A 24,343-nucleotide genomic window follows, 5' to 3' on the forward strand; every position below is an offset into this window, starting at 1 on the left:
CTTTACCTCGCTATCATATACCCACATGTCTTGTACCTTCAATACATACCCTCCACTCTGCATCTTGGACTTAGCCACCAGCTCACTAATGCGCAGAGCCCCAAAGAACGCAAACACGAAAGCCACTCGAAAAAGCAAAACCTCGTAACGTGACCGGCAAACTGCCTCCAGTTGTTCAATCAGATGAACCAATTCCTGATAACGAATAGGCTTCCTCTGATTTCCCCTATGCTCATACCCTCGCCGCCATCCCCTCAATATACGCCTTACTAAAAAACTATTCACCGGATCTCTTTTGCCACCTAACTTCTGAAAAAAGGCAAAACCCACCAACTGGCACCTTACGGATCCTAACGAGTATCCAGCCCCTTTTGCCCACATAATGAACTGTACCACCTCCTCCTCCCTTACCTCCCCGCCTACCCACCCCAAGCCCCTCAGAAACTGAGCTACCACTCCACGTCCAGACACATAAAACTTCCAAGTCGTCGGCGCCACCGATTGCCAAATCAATCCCCAGGTGTCATCCTGCCGATCTGCCACAACTGTTCGGGAAAGGCCTCTGCTCGCAGACTCGCTTGGGGTGCTTCGTTCCGGAATGTGTCCCACTTGAAATTAGAAAGAGCATCAGCAATCAAATTCAAATTCCTCGGCACATGCCTTGCTCTTATCGTCACGTTCCAGTGCATACATAAGAACACCATCTCCCTAATCAATTCCGATACCCTCAGACACTTTGCCGCTTGTCTATTCACCACTTGCACTACTCCTAGGTTATCGCACCACCACACTAATCTTTTGTTCTGTAACTCATGCCCCCAAATAGCCAATGCTACTATAATCGGAAAAAGCTCCAAAAACGTAATGTTTTTAACTAAACCTTGGCTCACCCAAAACTCTGGCCACACTTCAGCGCACCATCTGCCCCAAAAGTACACACCAAAACCGCAAGATCCCGCTGCATCCGAAAACAGCTCCAACTCCTCATTCGATACCTCCTCCTCCTCCTGAATCATGCAAACTCCATTGAATGAATTCAAAAATCTGTCCCATACTGCCAAGTCGCTTCTCATTGCCCTCGTAACCCTTATAAATTGATGCCCCGCCTTCACTCCCACTGTTCGAGCCGACAACCGTCTAATAAACACTCGACCCATTGGAATGACTCGGCACGCAAAGTTCAAAGAACCTATGAGCGACTGCAACTGCCTCAGGGTTACTTTCCTTGCATCATGCACCAAGCGAATAATCCCGTGCAACTGCACCACCTTCTCAACCGGCAATTGTGAAACCATTTCAATCGAATCTAACTCGATTCCCAAAAATGTAAGTTTGGTAACCGGCCCTTCTGTTTTTTCCTTGGCGATCGGTACTCCCAGAGTCTTTGCCACTGACAAAAAACCTGTCAACTGTCTCTGGCACTCATCCGTCTCTCTGGACCCCACAAACAGAAAATCATCTAAGTAGTGCAGCATGCTTGCACTGTTGTTGTACCGCATGGTTGCCCATTGTAAGAACGAGCTAAACGCTTCGAAAAACGCACAGGATACCGCACATCCCATCGGCAAACAACGATCCACAAAATACCCACCTTCAAAATAAAACCCTAAGAGAGGAAAACACTCTGGATGGATCGGCAACAGCCTGAAAGCTGACTCTATCTGCTTTGGCTAACAACGCTCCCTCTCCGGCCTTGCGCACCAACGGTAAGGCATCCTCAGAGGATGCATACTGAACTGTACAGTCCTGCCTCGGAATAAAGTCATTCACTGAAGACCCGTCCGGGTGTGATAAATTCAAAATCAAACGGAACTTTCCAGCTGCTTTCTTCAGAATGACCGCCAAAGGAGACAGATGCATCTTGTGAAATGGCCGCTCCTCAAACGGCCCAACTATCCTACCTAACGATATTTCAACCCTTAATTTCCTAGCGTGTAGCAGATGGACTCAGAACAAGTGGGTATAGTGTGCTCGTGCTAGCAGTTGGAGACGGATCTGACGTCAGCACGGGTACATATACCCCCACAGGAAGTGAAGCAACTCAGTAATTTCCGTCTCCAAAGCAGTTTGGAGTTCCTGCACGCTCGCTGAGCGTGTTTTCCAAATCTACTTTCTACTTTCGACTTTTTAAATTCACCTCAACCAAACCATATCTTTGCCAACCACGGCGGGTTTGAAGAAATCAGAAGAAGGGCGTTTGCTACGCCATCTCGACATCGGCAGATTGCTGCCCAGATACCTGGAAAAGACAGAAGCAGTACGAAAGACGGACCATCTGTTCGTCCTTCACAGCGGGAAGAAGCAAGGGGAAGCGGCCTCTCGGCCCACCATAGCCCGCTGGATCAAGGAAGTTATCAGAGCTGCCTCCGTAGAGGCCAGGAAGTCACCACCTCTGCAGGTCAAGGCTCATTCCACCAGAGCGCAGACGGCCTCTGGGGAAGAATCTAGGATGCTGTCGCCCGCAGAAATATGTAAGGCGGCGACATGGTCCTCCCTCCATACCTTCTCCAGGTTTTACCGTCTGGATGTTCAGGCCAGGGAGGACACAGCATTTGCGAGAGCAGTCCTACGCGGTCCTCAGGCAGCCTCCCGCCCGGTTCGGGAGTAGCTTTTGTACATCCCACTTGTTCTGAGTCCATCTGCTACACGCTAGGAAATGTTGAGATTACTTACCTGATAATCTCCTTTTCCTTAGTGTATACAGATGGACTCACCATCCCGCCCGGCTGCCAGTATACATGGGTTTCGCCAATTCAAGGTAAGGCATGTCCTTTCTTACACGAGAGCGTCCACTCTGCCAGGTGTCGACGCCTTCCGGTTGGGAACGCTGGCGGTCTCCAGCTACTATCAATCGGTCAGGGGAATCCTGTTTCACTAATTCACTGATCGGTCAGTACACATATATCCATAACAGCTTTTGCAAGGAAGATTACTGAGTTGCTTCACTTCCTGTGGGGGTATATGTACCTGTGCTGACGTCAGATCAGTCTCCAACTGCTAGCACGAGCACACTATACCCACTTGTTCTGAGTCCATCTGCATACACTAAGGAAAAGGAGATTATCAGGTAAGTAATCTCAACATTTTTCCCTTGCCACTTCAGCTAGTCTATAAACCGATCTCGCATTTTTTGCCCTCCCCCCCCCAACCCTGGGCCCACATACGGAATACGGAACCCTTCCATGAACCCTTTTTGTAAAAACTCCGCTGCCTCCACATTCGGATAACCCCGTAAAGAATCCACCAAAGCTGCGGTCACAATCGGGGATTCCGCCTTCCGATATAATACTTTACTGCTTGCTACCTTTTGCAGTAGCAGGCTTTTGCCCACGAATGCATTTTGTGGCTGGGTGTGCCCCGCCATAAACCGAGCATGCGTGCCGGAACGTGCACTCGGGGAACAAACAAGTAAGCTTGTTGTACCTCCAGCATACATCTGACACGCCTCCCGTGGACTGTCCGCCTTGCACCTGCTGCCGAGGAACCTCCGAACCTTGAAAGGAAGCACTCCTGGCGTTACCCCCTTGAACCCCGCCCAAACCACCTCGCGCTGTACTACCTGCCATCCCACTTTTCATATTTCCCGCGCCTTTATTCGTCATCTGTGTTAACCACAGATGAATGTCCTGGTATCCCCAGGACATGAACTTGTTTCCCGCCATCTTATCCCTAAATTTTTCATCATAGTTGAGCCAAGCCCAACCGTCATAATCCCTGAACGCGCCTAATATGCTGTCCGCATAGGACAGCAACGCCCCATATTGAGAAGCATCAAAATGGCTAACTACACTAGCCAAACGAAGGAAACCCCTAACCCAATTCACAATATTCTTTGAAATTTTGGGTCCTGAACTTTCCCCTTTTCCCTTCTTTTTAGCTCTCTTCTTCTCTCTTTTTCTCCCTCTCCTCCCTTCCAGTAATTTAAATATGTCCAGAAACTTACGCTTACGGATTCTCTTAACTAATCGAGTAGGAACTTCCTCCCACAATTCCGTTAAGGAAGCCAGCGCCGGATGCCCTGCATCCTGTCTCAGAACTTCGCCTAATGCAGAAATCCTACTCTGACTCGTGCTAGTTGAACTGCTAGACGAAGACGAGGAGCTCGAAGAAGAGCTCCTAAGAGACTGTTTCCTTTTCCTTTTCTGTACTCGTCTGCCTTGTTTTATATGACCTTGCATACCTGCTCCTTCCCGCGTCACACCCCTGTCCTGCACCCCTTCCGCTCCTTCGCTCACTCCCTGTCGGCCAGGCAGCTTCGTCTGCGATGATCGCCGTCTTCTTATCTTTCTCTGCGCCTCGGGCTCTCTCTCCCTCCACGCCTCCCGCCTTGACTGACCTGGAACTTCCTCTCCATCAAACCCTGCAACAGACTCAAAATCCCTCTGCCCCCCCGTCAAAACCCTTCCTTTCCGAAAGCATAACACTCCTTCCTGCATGTGCACTATATGCCCCAGGCTGACCCTGCCCATGTAATAAATCCTCCACCTCCCCTTGCAATATACTATCACTTTGTTCCCCGCTGCCCCAGGGTAACCACCCTCCAAAACCCCGAGTTCCTTCCCCCGATCTCTCCAGCTCCCCTTCCCTTCGTCCTGTCTCTCTATTAAAATAGTGCTTGAGAATATCAGCTACCACCGCCACAGAAATGCTGCGCTCCCCCTTCTCCCCCTCCCTTTGCGCTGTCCCTACGGAGGGTACTGGTCGCGGGCTGCTCTTATCCTTCTCCCCTTGAGCCCCTGTGATTGTCTTTCCGCGGCCCTGCCCTACTCTCCTGCGGCCCCCCTGGCTGCTTTGGCTCCCATGCTGTTTACTTCTGCTCCCTTTACCAATGCTGGCAACACCAGCAGTCCCAACCTCTTTCTCTCCTACCGAACCTCCCACCAAACCCTTAACCCGCCCTCTACTGTCTTTAATCCGCCCTCTAATAGGCGGAGCCTGTGAAGGAACCTCCCCCGCCCTGGCAAGAACCCTGGCAGGGAGTCGGGACAGGGGCAGAGCACGGCCGGGCCTGCGCTTTGGAGAGCTCCTGGGAGGAGCCTCCTCCCCCTCGCTCTCCTCTGCAGGGAGATGGCATCCTTCGACGGGCGGACGCATCAGGGGGCATACCGGGCCCTTACGCCCCTACTCTTCAATCGAGGGCAGGCCCCCTCGGAAACCGCGCGGCAATTCGAGACCGGCAAGCCGAGGAGCGCCGGTAAGCAGCACAGATGGCGACGTGGGCGCAAGCTGATCCTCCGGCTCAGCCCCGCTCTCGCCCGAATCGGAGAGGGAGAGAGAGGGGGGGCTGGGGGAAGGGGGGGCCGAGCTAGAAAGGGCCAAGCACGCCGGGGGGACAGCAGGGGCGGCCGGGCCGCCGGGGGGGGGGGGGCGGCTTAATCCGTCCCTAGGAACCAGGCTGGGGGATGGGGGAACCGGGAAAGCTGGGGCCAGGCCCACCGCGACCGCACTAGAGGCAGTGGAGCCACCGGGGGGGGCGACTTACCCTGTCCCGGGGGACTGAACGAACCGGCACTTGAGGGTCCCTGTGGCTGGATGCCGGAATGGACGGGCAGCTCGACGGCGACGCGTCTACTCTCGCGGCCCGCCTGTTCCTCTCCTTCCTCATCTCAAAACCGCGAAAAAACCTCCTTCGCCGAAACTGCTCTCAAAAACCCCGCAAAAATCGCAGTTAAGCCTCCACAACTAGCAAGACACAGAAAACAGTTTTCTGCCTCTTGCCTGCTGTTTCTGCCCAACTGACCAACGTGCCTAACTGTAACCCACTTTCAACGCTCCCACAGCCAATAGCAATGCAGCAATTTGAAATTGTTGCTATTGCCATTGCCTGCTTCCACTCTCCCGCCTCCACCCTCAGCCCCCTCTCTCCCTACACTAACCGCCACTTGTTCACAGGTTACTAGTCACAGGGCAATACATGATTGCCCCGCTTCCTAATATGGCAAGATACGTTGCAGATCGCCCATATGGCGAAAACGAATGCACACCCCTAGTAAATATTGAATAGTGTTGCTGAGAGGGCTCATCCTTGAGGGACCCTGTATCATATGGGAAGGTGTCAGATATCTGGTTGCCCAGTTTGTCTTGAAATGTTCTGTTAGATAGAAATGAGGTGAACCATTTGCTAATTGTACCATTGATCACAGTGTTTCTCAACTGATGGCATAAAAAGTTATGATCGACAGTGTCACAGGCTGCTGTTATGTCAATTAGCACTAAGCAATAAGATTCATCTGCGTCAAGCCCTCATAAGACCGAGTCCATTAATGATAGAAGTAACGTCTCGTTGAGTGATTGCTCCTAAATCCAAATTGATTTGGGTATAGGATATTGTGGTCTTCCAGGTGATGTACAAGTTAGGATAACACTGCTTTCTCGAGAAATTTTGCTAGAAACGGCAAGTTAGATATTGGAGGATAATTGTTCCAATCGTCAGTTCTACCAGACATTTTTTAAGATTGATTTTATCACTGCTTGTTTTAATCCTTGAGGTATGACTCCTTCTGATAGTTAATGGTTAATCAGGGATGTGATTGTTGACTGATAATTTGGTGAAACGGGCTGTCTGGGAATATCGTGGACCGCGATACTCCTGGCTGGACACTTTTGTGAAAACATCGTGCACTGCGATAAAACAACCAATGAATCATCGCGGTGCACGATGTTTTCGCGATTTGCGACTCCAGTTCCGCGAATGGCGAAAACATCGCGTGCGGCGATGTTTCCCCACTGCACGAAAAATGCCTTATTTGCATAGGACACGCCCCCTCATGCGTTACCACTGCGATATTGGAAAATGAGGCCCTAGGTCTTGTTCATGTCTAGGGAGCAGAAATATGCAGCTGCAGGTTCCAGGCCCAGAAAGTAATCAAGGATGATCTGGAAATCTGGAACTTGATTGCCTAGACTACAGTATTTGTGCTCATTGCTTCCAAGCTGTTTCTCCTTTGCTTGTTGATTCTTCTGTTCTCCTTTTCAACCCAATGAATTCTTGTGTTATTTTCCTCACCATCTACATGTGCTGTTTGGGGATGATATCCCAACAGAGCCAGCATTTGGGTAAGTCAAGCCAGGTAATCACCCATAAGCTGGATAATGCCCTGGGTACCACCAGCATTTCCCATCCCACTGTGGCCAAAGAGAGCACCAGCATGGCCTCAGTGGGAGGCCATGCTGTAGCAGATCCCATCCCACTATGGCTGAAAACAGTTCCAGTGTGGCCATGGCAGATCCCCTCCTGCCCTCTGGACTCCCTTAACTAAAAAAAGACTCCCTGGTAGTCTAGTGGCAGCATGGAATGCCTCCTAGCTCTAGGCCAATCAATGCCATTTTCTAATGGCATCGACTGGCCTTTGCCTCCATGATAGACTATGAGGGAATACATTGTGTTGGGGAGCCTGAGGCAGGATGGGGGCTGATATTGGGATCATGGGGGGTGTAGGAATCATGGAGGCCAAAAGAAAAGAAGCAGAAGATGGTCTCATGGTGCAGGATGCAATCTTTTAAGATTAGCTAACAAATATTGATGTGTTTTATATTTTGTTGTCTTATAGCCCCTGACACAGCTCATTGTTAAGGCGAAACTCGGCCTGAGTTGGGCAAGGGTATTTTATTTGAAATTGTGTTTTAATAAAAGTTTCCCTTTACTGCACATGATTGGTCTCATCTTGCTTGTTGCATCCTGGAATCATGGAGGCGCCATCAGGTGTGAGGGTATGATTTTTACCCAGGGCACCAAATGCCCAAGATCTGGCCCTGCATCCCATCTGCTATTCCTGTCTTCTATTCTTAAACATCTGTAGGATTCTGGAAGGAACTGTGGTACATGGTCCCTAGCCCAAGACCTTCACTGCAATGATTAAACTAAACGTAAGTAGGGAAGAGATTCTAAATAAGAGGGAAAAAATTCCCACATAGTTGTGAATGAAGACTCAAGGCATCAGATCCTAGCTCTGGTTCCATTTGAGGTGGAGGTACAAACAAGCAGCAGAAACCTGCCAGGTCAAAAACTAAAAACATAATTACATAATTAGAACAAACAGTATCAAATTTTAGATGTTAGTAAAATATGCACAACCATTTTCTATAACGTTTAATTATAATCCTTTTTTTTCTTTATATAACAACATAAAAGCAATTTACTTCAGCGATCAAATCAAAGTATATTCAATAAACAAGACCTAGACAGCAGAGACAAAACAAAATGAGTTTATTACAGCATGTCAGAAAAAAAAATGTATTACATACTCATCTAGAGCAGCAATCAGTAAGGAAACATAATATAATTTCTAACAAATGAAAAAAAGATGATTACATCAACAAATACAATTAATCTAAAGTGTAACACATTTTCAAAGTTTTGTTTTCCAACTCCCACGTTCTGGAGTTTTTAAGTAACATTAGCCTTCAAGAAAGCCAGATTCCCTAGAAAGAATCTTCAGCTTGCTCTTCTACCCTTATATGAGTTGTATAAGCAACAAGAGCCAAACAAATTATTTTCTCTTTCTCCTTCTCTGTGATGTTCTCTCTCTCTCCCTGACCCACCCTGATTGTTGCGCTTGCCAGCTGTGGACTGCTGTGGTTGGCTTCTCTTACCTGATGCTGCTCCGTGGTGGGGTCAGGCCCAGGCTCCTTAGCAGCGGCAAGAAACTGCTGCCAATGTACAGTGCCATCCCCGCTCGTGGTCCGCCTCCCCGATGTGAGCCTCATTGATGCCGCTGGTCCTTCAGTCTTCATGACTCAGATGCCGCCAAGCTCCTCCCATGAGGGACCTCCCTCTAGGTGTGCACACGCATCTTCCTCTCCTTCTTAAAGGGCCCATGGCAGAGGAACATTGCCAGCCCTCTCTGATGACATCATCCCTGGGACAGTATTTAGGGCTAGATCTGGCCAAAAAAGATGGGATCCTCCTGCCGTGTATAGATTATCATTGTTTGAATGCCATCACTTGGAAAGACCACTATCCTATACCCCTCATTACGGAACTATTTGACAGGTTACAGGGGGCAAGAGTGTTCTCAAAGTTGGATCTCACTCCGGAGAGCCTATAATTTAGTCCATATATGAGAAGCTGACAAATGGAAGACGGACTTCAACACCAGAGATGGCCATTACAAATATCTAGTGATGCCGTTTGGACTTTGCAATGCACCTGCCATCTTCCAAAATATGATGAACAAAATTTTCCGGGACCTACTTTATGAATGCGTGGTCATGTACCTTGACAATATCCTGGTATTCTCCAAGGACTTAAGTACCCATCACCAAGATGTTTTTTGAGTTCTTCAATGTCTTCAGGATAACCAGTTGTTCACTAAACTGGAGAAATGTTCTTTTGAAAAAGAAAGTCTGCCATTTTTAGGCTACATATTCCCCAAGCGAGGTTTCCAAATAAATCCAGAAAAGCTCAAGTTTATCCAAGATTGGCCACAGCCTGCTGGTCTGTGGGCTTCACCAATTGGCTTCACCAATTATTACTGTACCTTCATTTACAACTATTCCAAGCTGGCAGCCCCACTCACAGCTCTGACACAAAAAGGAGTGAACTCTAAACTGAAGATTCCTGAGGTGGTAACAGCTTTTCAGGACTTAAAGGTGGCCCTCCTCTGGTAACCTTGTCTCTGGCATCCTGATCCACAATGCCCTTTCATTGTGGAGGTCGATGCCTCCAACGAGGGGGTAGGGGCCATCTTGAGCCCGTACTCATCCTCAGGAACCTTACATCCATGTTCCTCCTTTTCAAAGAAATTTTCCCCAGTGGAGCAGAACTATGGGATTGGCGACAAGGAGCTGTTGGCCATTAAACTCACTTTGGAGGAGTGGCACCAGTGGTTAGAGGGAGCTCAGCACCATATCACTATCTGCATGGATCATAAGAATCTTGAATATCTCCACCAAGCCCAGTGCCTGAACCCACAACAAGCCCACTGGGCCCTCTTTTTCACCCGCTTTGACTTCGAACTTTGTTATAGACCAGGGGTCAGGAACCTTTTTGGCTGAGAGAGCCATAAACGCCACATATTTTAAAATGTAATTCCATGAGAGCCATACAATATGTTTAAAACTAAATACAAGTAAATGTGTGCATTTTATGTAAGATCCCACTTTTAATGTACAATAAGTCTCTGAAAATATTACACCAGGCCTTAAGACACCAATACATCTCCTATTAGGAAAACGGACCAAGTCAGGCTGCTATAGAGTCCTACACAGAAACAACACGCCAGCAGAAAACCTCACCTGAATCACGTGCTGTCCCTCACCTAACATAGAATAAAGAGACCAAAACGCATAACAAGAAGCATGCAGAAAAAACTGAATTGGAAACTGCAACAAGCCAGAGTCTCTGTATGCAGTGTAACAAAGGAAAAAAGAAACATCACCCATCCTTATAAAACAAATCAAGAAATATAAAATCATCAGCAGTAAAACTGTACTAACAAAAAGAACATATTTCGAAACAGCTGATGAGAGGAATATCCAATAATTAAAACTCATATAAAACATTTCCAGATACCAACAAAATATTTCAAAATAGCAGACACAAAGATCAGGTAATGAAAAATAATAAGGATACAAAAATGTTTTTGCTCTGCATACCTGGGAACGTTTGATATCCAGGTGTCCTGAGATTGTTCTGAATTAGCAGGAGGTGGGGTGGTTTGCTTGGAACTTTCTCCTCTCTCAGTCACATACCAGCGCTCTCTCTCACACTGGCTCTCAATGACACACCTATACACACATGCTCTCAGTACTCACATATACACATGTTTTTTCTCACTCACTTATATAGGCTCTTAATTACACATTTACACACATGCTGTCTATCTTTTCACGCTTACACACACACACAGGCTTTCAATCACATAAATGCATGCTGTCTTTTTCTCTCACACACAGACTCTCACTCACATGCTTACAAACATGTCCTCTCTTTCTCTCATTTACACACAGGCTCTCAATCACATACTCACATGCTCTCTCACCTAAATCAGCTCTCAATCACACACAGACACACATGGTCTCTCTCTCTCATTTAAACACAGGCTCTCAATCACATACTCACATGCTCCATCACCTAAACCAGCTGTCAATCAGACACAGACACACATGATCTCTCTCTTACTTATACACACAGGCTCTTAATCATACATACACATGATTTCTCTCACACACAAAGGATCTCAATCATACACACATACTCTTTCACACAAACAGGTTTTCAATCACAAACTTACACATACAGGTTCCCAATGGTAAACTTACATTCATGCTCTCTCTCTCACAGGCAGGCTCTCAATCACAGACATACTCTCTTTCACATACACAGGCTCTCAATCATTCACATACATGCAATCTCACTCACACACACAGGATCTCAAACACACACGCTTGCTCGCTCATTCACTCTCTCTCTCCCCCACCCCCACCCCAGGAACTCGCGGCAGCAGCAGCCTCCTCCCAACACTAACCTCCTTCATTTTCAGCCCTCGCGGAGGCGGAGTCCCATCGGCCGCGGTTGAAACTCTTCATTTTCCTCCGAGCCGCGCTGCAGTCTTCTTCCCACAAGCGTGGCCTCTTTTTCTCGCGCAGGCACCCGATGCTCACCACTTCCTCTTCCGGGCCGCGGGAAGAGGAAGTGGTGAGCATCGGGTGCCTGCGCGGGAAGACTCCCGCGCAGGCACCCGATGACTCCAGCGCTGGCACCCGGCTAACTCCAGTCGTGCCGCTGCCGGCGTGCTCTCTCCTCCTCCTCCCCCCCCCCCTCCCCCGCGGCCCGGAAGAGGAAGTGGAGAGCATCGGGTGCCTGCGCGGGAAGAAGAGACCACACTAGCGTGGTCTCTTCTTCCGCGCAGGCACCCGATGCTCACCACTTCCTCTTCCGGGCCGCGGGGGGGGGAGGAGGAGAAGAGAGCACGCCGGTGCCGCTGACTCCAGCTGTCCCGCCGCGTTCCGCCCGGGCTGACAGCATTTTAAGCCCGGGCGGCGGAGGACCGGGGAGCAGCTGGGTCAGCGGGGAACCGCGAAGTGTGGCGACACTTGTCTGCGAGCCAGATGCAGCCCTCAAAAGAGCCATATCTGGCTCGCGAGCCATGGGTTCCCGACCCCTGTTATAGACCCACAGCCAAAAATATCTGAGCGGATGCCCTTTCCCACTCTTTTGTCTCCGAGGATACTGTTGAACCTGCTTGGAATATTATAGATCCAGCACAGGTTCTTCTCACAACCACCATGACTGTCCCTCCAGGGAAGCGGTTGTTCCATATAAATTCTGTAACAAAATTTTACACTGGTCCCACGATTCTCATGTTGCAGGCCACCCTGAACGAGCCTAGACTCTTACATTACTCTTACATTACTCCAGCGATTTTATTGGTGGCCCAATATGCAGAAGGATGTTCAGGCCTTTCTGGACTCATATCCCATCTGTGTGCAGCAGAAAGAAACCTTGGACTCACATCTCCACAGACTTCATCATGGATCTCCACACTCTCAAATGGCAACACAGTCATCTGGGTGGTAGTTGACCATTTCTCTAAGATGTCACATTTTATTTCCTTACTGGGTCATCCTTCTGTGTTACAGCTGGCACAGATCCTCATGCAACACGTGTTTTCGTCTTCATGGACTTCCCAAGCATATTATATTAGATCGTAGTACTCAATAGAGATGTGAATCGTGTCCTCGATCGTCTTAACGATCGATTTCGGCTGGGAGGGGGAGGGAATCGTATTGTTGCCGTTTGGGTGTGTAAACTATCGTGAAAATCGTTAAAATCGTGAGCCGACACACTAAAACCCCCTAAAACCCACCCCCGACCCTTTAAATTAAATCCCCCACCCTCCCGAACCCCCCCCCCCAAATGCTTTACATTACCTGGGGATCCAGCGGTGGTCCAGAACGGCGGCGGTCCGGAACGGCCCCCTCAATTGAATCCTGTTGTCTTCAGCCGGCGCCATTTTGCAAAATGGCAGCCGGCGGTCCGGAACCCCCGCTGAATGACCTCCTGCAGTCGATCTCCTGCCGGCGCCATTTTCCGTACGGAAAACGATTCGCGGCAAGAAATCGCTTCCTGAACCCCGCTGGACTCCCAGAAACTTTTGGCCAGTTTGGGGGGGCCTCCTGACCCCCACAAAACTTGCCAAAAGTCCAGCGGGGGTCCGGAACGACCTCCTGCGTCGAATCGTTTTTGTCTATGGCCGCCGCCATTTTGCGGCGGCCATTTTGCAAAATGGCGCCGGCTGAAGACAACAGGATTCAATTGAGGGGGCCGTTCCGGACCGCCGCCGTTCTGGACCACCGCTGGATCCCCAGGTAATTTAAAGCATTTGGGGGGGGGGTTCGGGAGGGTGGGGGATTTAATTTAAAGGGTCGGGGGTGGGTTTTAGGGGGTTTTAGTGTGCCGGTTTTCCTGCCCTCCCCCTTCCCCCGATTTACGATTTTTTAACGATAAATCGGGGGAATTGGTATTGTGTCGTGGCCCTAACGATTTTTGACGATTTAAAATATATCGGACGATATTTTAAATCGTCAAAAAACGATTCACATCCCTAGTACTCAATTTACAGCCAAGTACTGGAGGGCCCTCTGTAAGAAATTCAATGTCACTCTGGACTTCACAACCACCTACCATCTGTAAGGAGTCAGGTGGAAAGGACCAACCGCACTCTAAAGCATTTTCTCCAAGCCTACGTCAATGCTCATCAGGACAACTGGGCAATGATGCTTCCCTGGGCAGAGTTTTCGTATAACTCACATCCTTACTCTGCCACCGGACCTTCACCTTTCCAGATCGTCTATGGAAGGTGGCCGCTCCCCCCCTCTGCCGCTGCCACTGACCATTCCCTCGCCTGCGGCTCAGTTGACAGCCCAAGAACTGCATCTACTCTGGAATCATATGCAGTAGGGATGTGCAGCAGGGACGGATTCATCCCATTCGGTATTCATATTCGTCGGGACCAAAATCTGTTGCATCCATTCTCTGGAAACCCCGATCCGTTCATTAGTTACATATGTATTCATTTCCCAAAATAAATCCCATCCCAACCCTTTAAATTTAATTAACTACACCCCCACACACACACACACCCCCCCCCCCACCCTCCTGAAACCCCCAAGACTTGCCAAAAGTCCCTGGAGGTCCAGCGGGGGTCCTGGAGCGATCTCCTGCACTCGGGCTGTCGGCTGCCGGTATTCAAAATGGCACTGATAGCCTTTGCCCTTACTATGTCACAGGGGCTACCAGTGCCATTGGTTGGCCCCTGTCACATGGTAGGAGCAATGGACGGCCGGTGCCATCTTGTGGGGGTTTATTCGTTAGTGATACATTGTATTCGTGGGGGTTCGCAATACGTTTCGTGACCCCCACGAATACAACGAATATGGCATATTCATTGCGGATTGCCAATATGTTGCAAACGAATGCACACCCCTAATACGCAGCAGTCCATGATACATCCGGCTCAAGTTTACGACCATGCGGCTGGCTCCACGATATATCGGTTCATTCCTGGTGCTCCACTAATTGGGTCCTGTGACCAACCAGCTCTGTCTATCCTCATCCTTAAGGATCCACAACTCTTTCCATGACTCTTTCCTCTAGGAAGATACCTGAACCACAAAAGGTCAGCTCTGAGAGCAACACCACATATCAGGTGTGCAACATAATTGATGTGAGAAAATGTGGTCAAAGATGGGAGTACATCCTCATTTGGGAAGGATATGGCCCAAAGAAGAACACCTGGGAGCCAGCATCCAACAAATTGGTATAAGAATCTGATCAAACACTTCCATGCCTCTCACCCCAGCAAGCCAAAACCCTCAAGAGGGGGGCTTGGAGAAGGGGATACTGTTGCACTTGCTGGCCATGGACTGCCGTGGTCAGCTTCTCTTACCAGATGCCGCTCCGTGGTGGGGTCGGGCCCAGGTTCCTTAGCAGTGGCAAGAAGCCACTGCTGACACCCAGTGCCATCCTGCTCATGATCTGCCTCCCCTACGCGAGCCTTATTGATGCCTCCGGTTCTTCCCTCTCTGCAGCTCGGATGCCGCCAAGCTCCTCCCATGAGGGACCTCCCTCTAGGTGCACGTGCATGCCTTCCCCGCCTTCTTAAAGGGCCTGCAGCAGGTGAACACTGCCGGCCCTCTCTGATGACATCATCCCTGGGACAGTATTTAGGGCTAGATTTGACTTGCCTCTACCTTGCCAACAGGTCTCCTAGCTTCCTGCGATCTGCGTGTTGTTCTTGAGTTCATTCCTCGTTCCTGCCCTCCTCGTTTCTTCTGCTTGTCTTTGGCTTTGACTTCGGACCAGGTGTGACTATGAGCTACACCACCTGCCACAACCTTTGCCTGGACACCAACTATGAGCTACGCCGCCTGCCACAACCTTTGCCTGGACACCAACTAAGAGCTACACTACCTGCCTCTGCTGTGGACTTCGATCTTTGCAGAGATCCCACATAAGTCCAGCCAGCCCCAGTACCCAAGGGCTCAACCTGAGGAGAATGCAGGCTGGTGGTGGTGAAGCTCCAGCGGGGTCTCTGCTAGTCTTCAACCTTGCCTACCGATGGTGGGGACCTGTGAGGCTCCTCCCCACAGGTGGCAACAACTCCTCCTCGGTCCAAAGGTCCAGCCGCAGAACACTGATCCCCTCTATTATCCCTCCCTATACCAGCTGATTCACCTACCTGCTAGATGGAAGAAGATGGAAAAGGAAGCATTTTAAACTGTGAGTGTGGGCCGAACCAGCAGAGGAGGGGATGCAGCCTGAAGTGCTGCTCTCTTCCTTTTCCTGCCAGCTAGTAAGTGGCTGGATCATTTGGCATGGGGGAGGAAGGATGAGCTAATAGAGTGGTTCTGAGAAAGGGAAAGTGATCAGCTAGTAGAGAAGGAGTATATTTGCATGAGCATCTAAACAACTTGGCCCACTCCTTGGCCAGTTTGTTTCCCATAATTCCACAGGGATTACCAAATGCTGCAGCAAGAGCCAGAGTTTGTGGTCCTTCCTGTGGGAGTGAAATCACAAAAAATCAGAGACTGCGAGTATCACAAATGGATTAAGACAACTTCTCCAATTCACAGAAAATTAATTACAATGCAGAAACAAGGATGATAATTCAGGTCTCCTAACCCAATTCCCTGGCATTACCTATGACATCACTGCAAAATAAATACACTTGCTGTTTAAATGTCAGTACTATTTACATATATTACATGCATTCCTAGTCAGATTGCATATGGATATACACAATAAAAACATTTTTCACAATATGTTTAATTGCTTGCAGTAAAACTCATCAAATACCTTCTAAAAAGGAAAATACCACAAATATTCACCCTAGCAAAGAGAATTAGTCATGATTGCACATCAAAAGAGATAGATTATATATGCCTTTGCAGTCTAATGGTATGGAAAATATATTTTTCATAACAGAAACAACAATTAAACAATTAAAATACCAACACTAATGGGGATCTCACTGACATGCGGATCATATTATGCCTGGGAAGTAAATATGAAATCCAGAGTCCATCAACAACTGTTCTTGATAAACCACAAGGTTGACATGTGCAATATATTTCCTGCATGAACATATCTGGATACACTAGAATCCAAGATCCTATTTTTGCCCTTTTTTTACAATATGGTTAGCTTGGATGTAGTCATTTCCTGCACTGGAAGCAATGTGAGAAATACCTTAAAAGAAAGCTAGTTCAGTTATCAAAGGCTGTAATCTTGTTAGGTATGAAGCATTCATTATAGAATGTTTAAAGAGACAGTATACCCATTTTTACAGTAAAATGGTATAATTGTACGCCACTGCTTACATACTGCAGTATTTAATCTACTGTCTGTATAGGCTATATTTATATTCATATATGGATTTGAAGAATACATTTATGGTTATGGCAATGCAATCACAATGAATGCTTTTTAGCCCTGATTAGTTAATTATCTTAGGCATCGATTAGCTTCAATAACTAGGTTTTTGTTTTTTTACAAAGTTAGAAAAAGGCTGAACAGACCTTTAGAAGTAAAAGCCAAGTCTGGTAGTGGAGTCAGACAATTACCCGCAAGACATTATAGTAAACTTCACTAAAAATAAAAGAATGAATGAATACATGAATAAATAAAGGAATGAAGTTGCAATTGCACAAGAGAGGAGAGTGAGCTATTATTTTAAGCAATTTTTATGCTTCAGCTCTCGGTTTCTCTTTTAAGTTCAGAAATGAATTAGTAAGGACAATTTGGTGACTAATGTGGCTCTGTAATTACTAGTGCTACCCTTGTCACATACATAGTTGCCACTGCTTCCAGCTCAGTTAACATTCAAATTAAAGGCAGTGAACTATTACCTCATTTACTAAATTGTTTGTTCCTTATCTCTCTCAGTTTCTAAAAGAAATCATATTGCCTTGACAGTCTGATTGCTAGCAATCTTTTTTGGACTAACTGCTGCACATGAAATTGGACTCATATAGGGCACAAGACTGCCTTTAAAAGTATTTTCTTTTTAAAAGGGCACAGAATGGGAGAAGCGCTTTCCTCAAGCAGTCATAAATCTAGTGTGATTTGAATACTGATTGTTTATGCATTCAGCATTTAACCAAGTTGATAGCTCAGTGCTATCGAGTAGAAAGCCATCTTTTCTCAGCAGGAAGGGGACCACACTATTTGTTTGAAATATTATAGAAAGTCGTTTTTGCTATACCAAATCAACAATAACCCACTTTGATGTTTCTCCGGGAGCTGTCGAGGGCAAATTGCATATCCGTTATATTTTCACACTTTTCATTTGTTCAACAACTAATGCTTTAGAGACAACCATATCACTGAAAGTTATTGTCTCCAGGCAGAATTAAACTTTCATTTACAGTTAAAAAATCTTGCTAAAAGGTGTATACCACCAAATATTTGTCCTAAACAATGGTATAATAGAATGAAGGACCTCACAGTGCTTTACTAAAACCAAAAAGAGCTATTTATTATTGTACTCCATCTCTCAAATATGTTGATGTACCAGGGATTTTGGAAATATGCCTTCATTTTGCCAGCCAATAAGAGTATTGATTGGAAAGACATTTTACATCATGTGTATCATAGAAAAATTATGATTGACAATTGTCAGATCCACATGGTTTACAAATCAGCACAGGTAACAAAATGTAGTAAAATATATTTAAAAAATATGCAGAAAAGATATATTTGTAAGACCAAGAGATGAGCCAAAGAGAGACGCAAATACAATGAAGCATATTTTAGATAAACTGAGAAATGTGTGTAAAATGCAGCCACATATTTGCAAAGGATGTGATTTTGTTGAAACGAAATGGAAAATTTTAATATAATTTCCAGGGTCATTTCATTTTGTTCCTTTCCCTTTGTTTCTTTTCATTTTTTTTTTTTTTAATAAAAATTGGTCCTTGCCCTGCTAGAAAAAGAATACCTCCCATGCCCTTCCCTGATGCCCTCAGCCTCCCCCAGACCCTCTTACCCAAGATTTCTTTAAAACCTGTTTAAATTTTCATTGGGTAGTAACAATCCCCAGCTGCTATTTCAGAATGTGCCATCAGACTGAGATCAGCACCATTATTGCTTTGTTCCATATAAAATGGAACCAGCCTGATATATATCAATATATTTTGTGTGTGTGTGTGTGGTAGGGGGTAGGGACTGGACAATATTTTGTTTTATTTTTCCATTTCCTTTTCAATTTTATTTTTTCTTTGTTTCATTTACTTGACACCAAACAGAACAAATACCTGTGCGCGCCCTTAATATTTGACATGGAATTTAGGTAAAGTGTCTAGGGATGGCTGCTAAATGTTCTTAACAATGGAAAAGATGAACTGAGCAGACCTCATGAAAGCACAAGAAGGTAGCATTTTCCATAAAGAAGCACAAAGCCAAAGATTTGTAGCATGAACTTGGTGGGAGGGAGCCTCAGAGGAAATATGAGAAATAAGTGAAAGAGTAATGGATTACTTTCCTCGTAGTATGGTCTATGTGCAAATCATGTTATAATGAAATGTATTAACCAAATTGTGCTGTGGGAGCACAATTAGCACCAGTAATTTACTACCATGGAAACCATGGGCATACTTGATTGTGTAGCCTTTAAAAGCCTTCTTATGCCATTCTGATATTTTTTTTTTCCATAGGGGATCATTGACTCTCCCCAGCAATTTAAGCTTGTGAGAGTGGAAAATGCTTTATGGAAGAGAAGGGGGAGGATATCTAAATCAGAATTACATATTGTACTCTGTCTTGAATAATGTTAACTTGCTCATTTATGGTTTATTTACTTCATACTATTGTTATTACTTGTAATTCACTAAATAAATTTGAACAAAAGCTAAATCAGACTTACTCTTTTTGCTGAGGAAAATATAATCCAGAGACTTTACTTTCCCAGTTCCCTGCAATGTCATCTTTCAGTAACGTGCAGTGTTATCAGGCAACCAGAAGCTTGCTGCTGAAGAATGGATGCTGTCCTTGCTTATGTTAAGTGGCTATGTGCCTTTCAGTTTTCTCTCTTGCTTGCTTTCTTTCTTTTGCCTCAGGGTATTTCCAATCTGCTGCAGAAATGGTGAGCAGAATCACTCAAGCTACTTTTTCCAGGGCATTGCTTGGAGTACTGCAGGTTCTTATAATCAGGGCAGGGAAAACGTTTTCATTTCCCTAGGACCTAAGCAGCACTTACTGTCACAAAGGTTGTACTTTTCCAGATAGCAGGGTTTTCTAATGTCCTGGGTACATGAGATAGCACTCCAATGGGCCCATATGCCCCTGAAGGCATGGCGCACATTTATTTTGTAACATGAAAATGTTTCACTCCATGAAAGTGCAGATGATGTATGCTGTGCAGCATCACATATCATTAGCATTGAAACTAACTTTCAAGGGTCAGCATGGGATTCTTTTAATTATCATAACTCTGCTAGCCACATGCAGTTGAGAGATGGATGACTGCTAGGTAAGCAGCATGCTATATACAGTATGTGTATCACATTGTGTGCCCACGTGTAAATCCATCTGATGAAACATTCTCTAATCTCTCAATCCCAGGGCAAGAGAGGTATTGATATGCACACAGCAAGACAAAGACTGTGATAGAGAGAACTTTTAATATCTTGAAGAAGTGGTTCAGGCGCCTTGATGATTGTGGAAAAATCCTTTAGTACAGTACAATAATTTATTTAATAGTAACTGCTATTTTTGTCTTTAGTACTAATAAAAGAGACAGCCTGCCAGATATAAGGAAAACAACATTTAACAAAAAGAAAATGGATATTTACAACACCATTTTGCAAAATAAATACAAAAACATTATTTATATGCATTTAAAGGGACCTATAGACATTTAACAAAGGTTTGTGGTCAGTGGACTGAACAATTTGCTGTGGCCTAGCCCGGTGCTACCTTGTGTACAAATCGTGCAATTGCACAGGGTGGCAAACCCAGGAGGGTGGCAGCTATGATAAAAAGTGGGGCCCAGCAAAGGGAGCAGGGAGAGGCCTATGTACCTGCCGAAGGACCCCATCCTACCAGAGGTGGAAGAATGCAGAGGTCCGAGCAGCTGCCAGTGGATCCCATCCCACTGGTGGCGAAAGAATGGAAAGGCCTGTGCAGTCACCAGTGGCAGGAAATGAAAAGGGAGCTCATTCTGCGGTTCTCCTCATGTGCAGTCTGGCCCCCATGTTACTCAACACTCACGTTACTAGCACTTTCAGTATGCTCATCTCACGATGCACGAGATGAGTATGCAAGAAGTGTTAGCACCGTGAGTGTTGTTGAGTACTGTGAGCTGGCCTGAACACAAGGAGGAGCTGCAGGAAGGACTCTTACAGCTCTTCGACAACTCCTGCTCTCCCCCGAGGAATGAGGCACTGGGTGACAGTAGCAGCAGCAGCAGCAGCAAGAAAGACCCAAGGACCCTGCCTGCATAGAGGTTGTGTTTGTATGTGTGTGCGAATGGAAGCTTCCTAGGAGGGGATGGGAATTTGCCTGGGAAAGATGTGTGTGTGTTTGTGTGTATGTGTGTATGTTAATAGGAGCCTGTCTGGGGAGATAGATGTGATTTTGTGTGAATGAGAGCCTGCCTGGGGGGATGGGTGTGTGTGTGTATGACTGGAAACCTGCCGGAGGGTGGGATAGGTTTGTGTGTATGTGATGGGAACCTGCTTGGGAGAATGGTATGTGTCCATGTGTGAATAGGAACCTGCCTGGGGGGGGGGGGGGCGTGTGTGTGTGTGTGTGTGTGTGTGTATGTGTGGAGATAGATTTTCAAGACAGAGGAAGCAAATCTCTTGTCTCTAAAGTCCAGTAGTGGGTATAGAGTTTTTGGACCACCAGGGGCTTTTGGCAAGTCTTGGGGGACCCTCCTGACCCCCATAAGACTTGCCAAAAGTCCAGCGGGGGTCCGGGAGCAACCTCCTGCACTAGGACCGTCGGCTGCCAGTATTCAAAATGGCGCCGATAGCCTTTGCCCTTACTATGTCACAGGGGCTACCGGTGCCATTGGTCAGCCCCTGTCACATGGTAGGATCACAAGATGGCGCCAGCCATCCAGTGCTCCTACCAACGTATAGGCCCCTATTCATTGCATTTGTGGGGTCCCGAAACGTATGGCGAACCCTCACGAATGCAACGTATCATTAAAGAATAAAACTCCCACCCTCCTGACCCCCCCAAGACTTGCCAAAAGTCCCTGGTGGTCCAGCGGGGGTCCTGGAGCGATCTCCTGCACTCAGGCTGTCGGCTGCCGGTATTCAAAATGGCACCAATAGCCTTTGCTCTTACTATGTCACAGGGGCTACTGGTGCCATTGGTCGGCCCCTGTCACATGGTAGGAGCAATGGATGGCCAGCGCCATCTTGTACTCCTATCATGTGTCAGGGGTCTTCCCCAAGACTTGCCAAAAGTCCCTGTGGTCCAGCGGGGGTCCTAGAGCGATCTCTTGCACTCGGGCCGTCGGCTGCCGGTATTCAAAATGGTGCCTATAGCCTTTGCCCTTACTATGTCACAGGGGCTACCGGTGCCATTGGTCAGCCCCTATCACATGGTAGGAGCACAAGATGGAACTGGCCGTCAATTGCTCCTACCATGTGACATGTGGAAATTTGTCAAATGTTTTCTGAAAATCCAAATATATTACATCTACCGATTTACCTTTATCTTCATGTTTATTAACTCCTTCAAAAAAGTGAAGCAGATTTGTGAGGCAAGACTTGCCTTGGGTAAAGCCATGCTGACTTTGTTCCATTAAACCATGACTTTCTATATGGTCTGTGATTTTGATATTTAGAATACTTTCCACAAACAGTCTTTCAGTTAGTCAGCCAGAGTGACTCCCTACTATTCAACTTACCTCTTAACACCATCCGACCACTCCAAATCCTACAAAACGCAGCTGTAAGAATTCTCACTGGATCTAAAAAACATGATCATAAGAACATAAGAACATAAGAAAATGCCATACTGGGTCAGACCAAGGGTCCATCAAGCCCAGCATCCTGTTTCCAACAGTGGCCAATCCAGGCCACAAGAACCTGGCAAGTACCCAAAAACTAAGTCTATTCCATGTAACCATTGCTAATGGCAGTGGCTATTCTCTAAGTGAACTTAATAGCAGGTAATGGACTTCTCCTCCAAGAACTTATCCAATCCTTTTTTAAACACAGCTACACTAACTGCACGAACCACATTCTCTGGCAACAAATTCCAGAGTTTAATTGTGCATTGAGTAAAACAGAATTTTCTCCGATTAGTTTTAAATGTGCCACATGCTAACTTCATGGAGTGCCCCGATGTCTTTCTATTATCCGAAAGAGTAAATAACCGATTCACATCTACCCGTTCTAGACCTTTCATGATTTTAAATACCTCTATCATATCCCCCCTCAGCCGTCTCTTCTCCAAGCTGAAAAGTCCTAACCTCTTTAGTCTTTCCTCATAGGGGAGCTGTTCCATTCCCCTTATCATTTTGGTAGCCCTTCTCTGTACCGTCTCCATCGTAATTATATCTTTTTTGAGATGTGGCGACCAGAATTGTACACAGTATTCAAGGTGCGGTCTCGCCATGGAGCGATACAGAGGCATTATGACATTTTACATTTTATTCACCATTCCCTTTCTAATAATTCCCAACATTCTGTTTGCTTTTTTGACTGCCGTAGCACACTGAACCGATGATTTCAATGTGTTATCCACTATGACGCCTAGATCTATTTCTTGGGTTGTAGCACCTAATATGGAACCTAACATTGTGTAACTATAGCATGGGTTATTTTCCCCTATATGCATCACCTTGCACTTATCCACATTAAATTTCATCTGCCATTTTGATGACCAATTTTCCAGTCTTACAAGGTCTTCCTGCAATTTATCACAATCTGCTTGCGATTTAACTACTCTGAACAATTTTGTATCATCTGCAAATTTGATTATCTCACTCGTCGTATTTCTTTCCAGATCATTTATAAATATATTGAAAAGTAAGGGTCCCAATACAGATCCCTGAGGCACTCCACTGCCCACTCCCTTCCACTGAGAAAATTGTCCATTTAATCCTACTCTCTGTTTCTTGTCTTTTAGCTAATTTGCAATCCACGAAAGGACATCACCACCTATCCCATGACTTTTTACTTTTAAAACATTACCAGGAGTGGGGTTTGAACCCACACAGACATCTGTCTATTGGATCTTAAGTCCAATGCCTTAACCACTCAGCCATCCTGGTGTACCACATCATAAAAAAGATATAGCTGAACTGGAAAAGGAACAGAGAAGGGCAACCAAGATGATAAAGGAAATGGAACAGGAAATGATAAAAGTCTAAAGAGGTTGGATCTGTTCTGCTTGGAGAAGAGATGACTGAAGGTGGGTTATAATAAAGATCTGCCAAATCATAAGTGAAATAGAACAGGTAAATGTGTATCAATTATTTACTCTTTCAAATTATATAAAAACTAGGGGACACTCCATGAAGTTAGAAAATATTACATTTAAAATAAATCAGAGTAAATTCTTTTTCAATCCACACACAATTAAGCTCTGGAATTCATTGCTGAAAGATGTGGTAAATGCAGCTAGTATAGATGGATTTAGAAAAAAGGTTTGGACAAAGTTCTTGGAGAAGTCCATGAACTATTATTAACCAGATAGACTCAGGGAAAGCCACTACCTATCCCTGGGCATTAGCAGCATGGGATCTATCTACTGTTTAGGATCTTGTCAGCAAATTGTGACCTGGATTGGCCACTGCTGGAAACAGGATGTTGGGTTTGATGGGCCCTCAGTCTGACCCAGTATAGCATGTTCTTATGTTAAATAGCAAGGCTGGCC

General features: G+C 46.3%; 1 non-coding gene across 1 annotated transcript; it reads right to left on the reverse strand.

Moving 5' to 3' along the window:
* Positions 1-23,655: 23,655 nt before the first annotated feature.
* Positions 23,656-23,738, reverse strand: TRNAL-UAA. The gene has a single exon. It is a non-coding gene; the product is annotated as a tRNA-Leu (tRNA).
* Positions 23,739-24,343: the final 605 nt, after the last annotated feature.

This window comes from Rhinatrema bivittatum, unplaced genomic scaffold (genome assembly GCF_901001135.1).
Source record: "Rhinatrema bivittatum unplaced genomic scaffold, aRhiBiv1.1, whole genome shotgun sequence".
Taxonomy (NCBI): Eukaryota; Metazoa; Chordata; class Amphibia; order Gymnophiona; family Rhinatrematidae; genus Rhinatrema; species Rhinatrema bivittatum.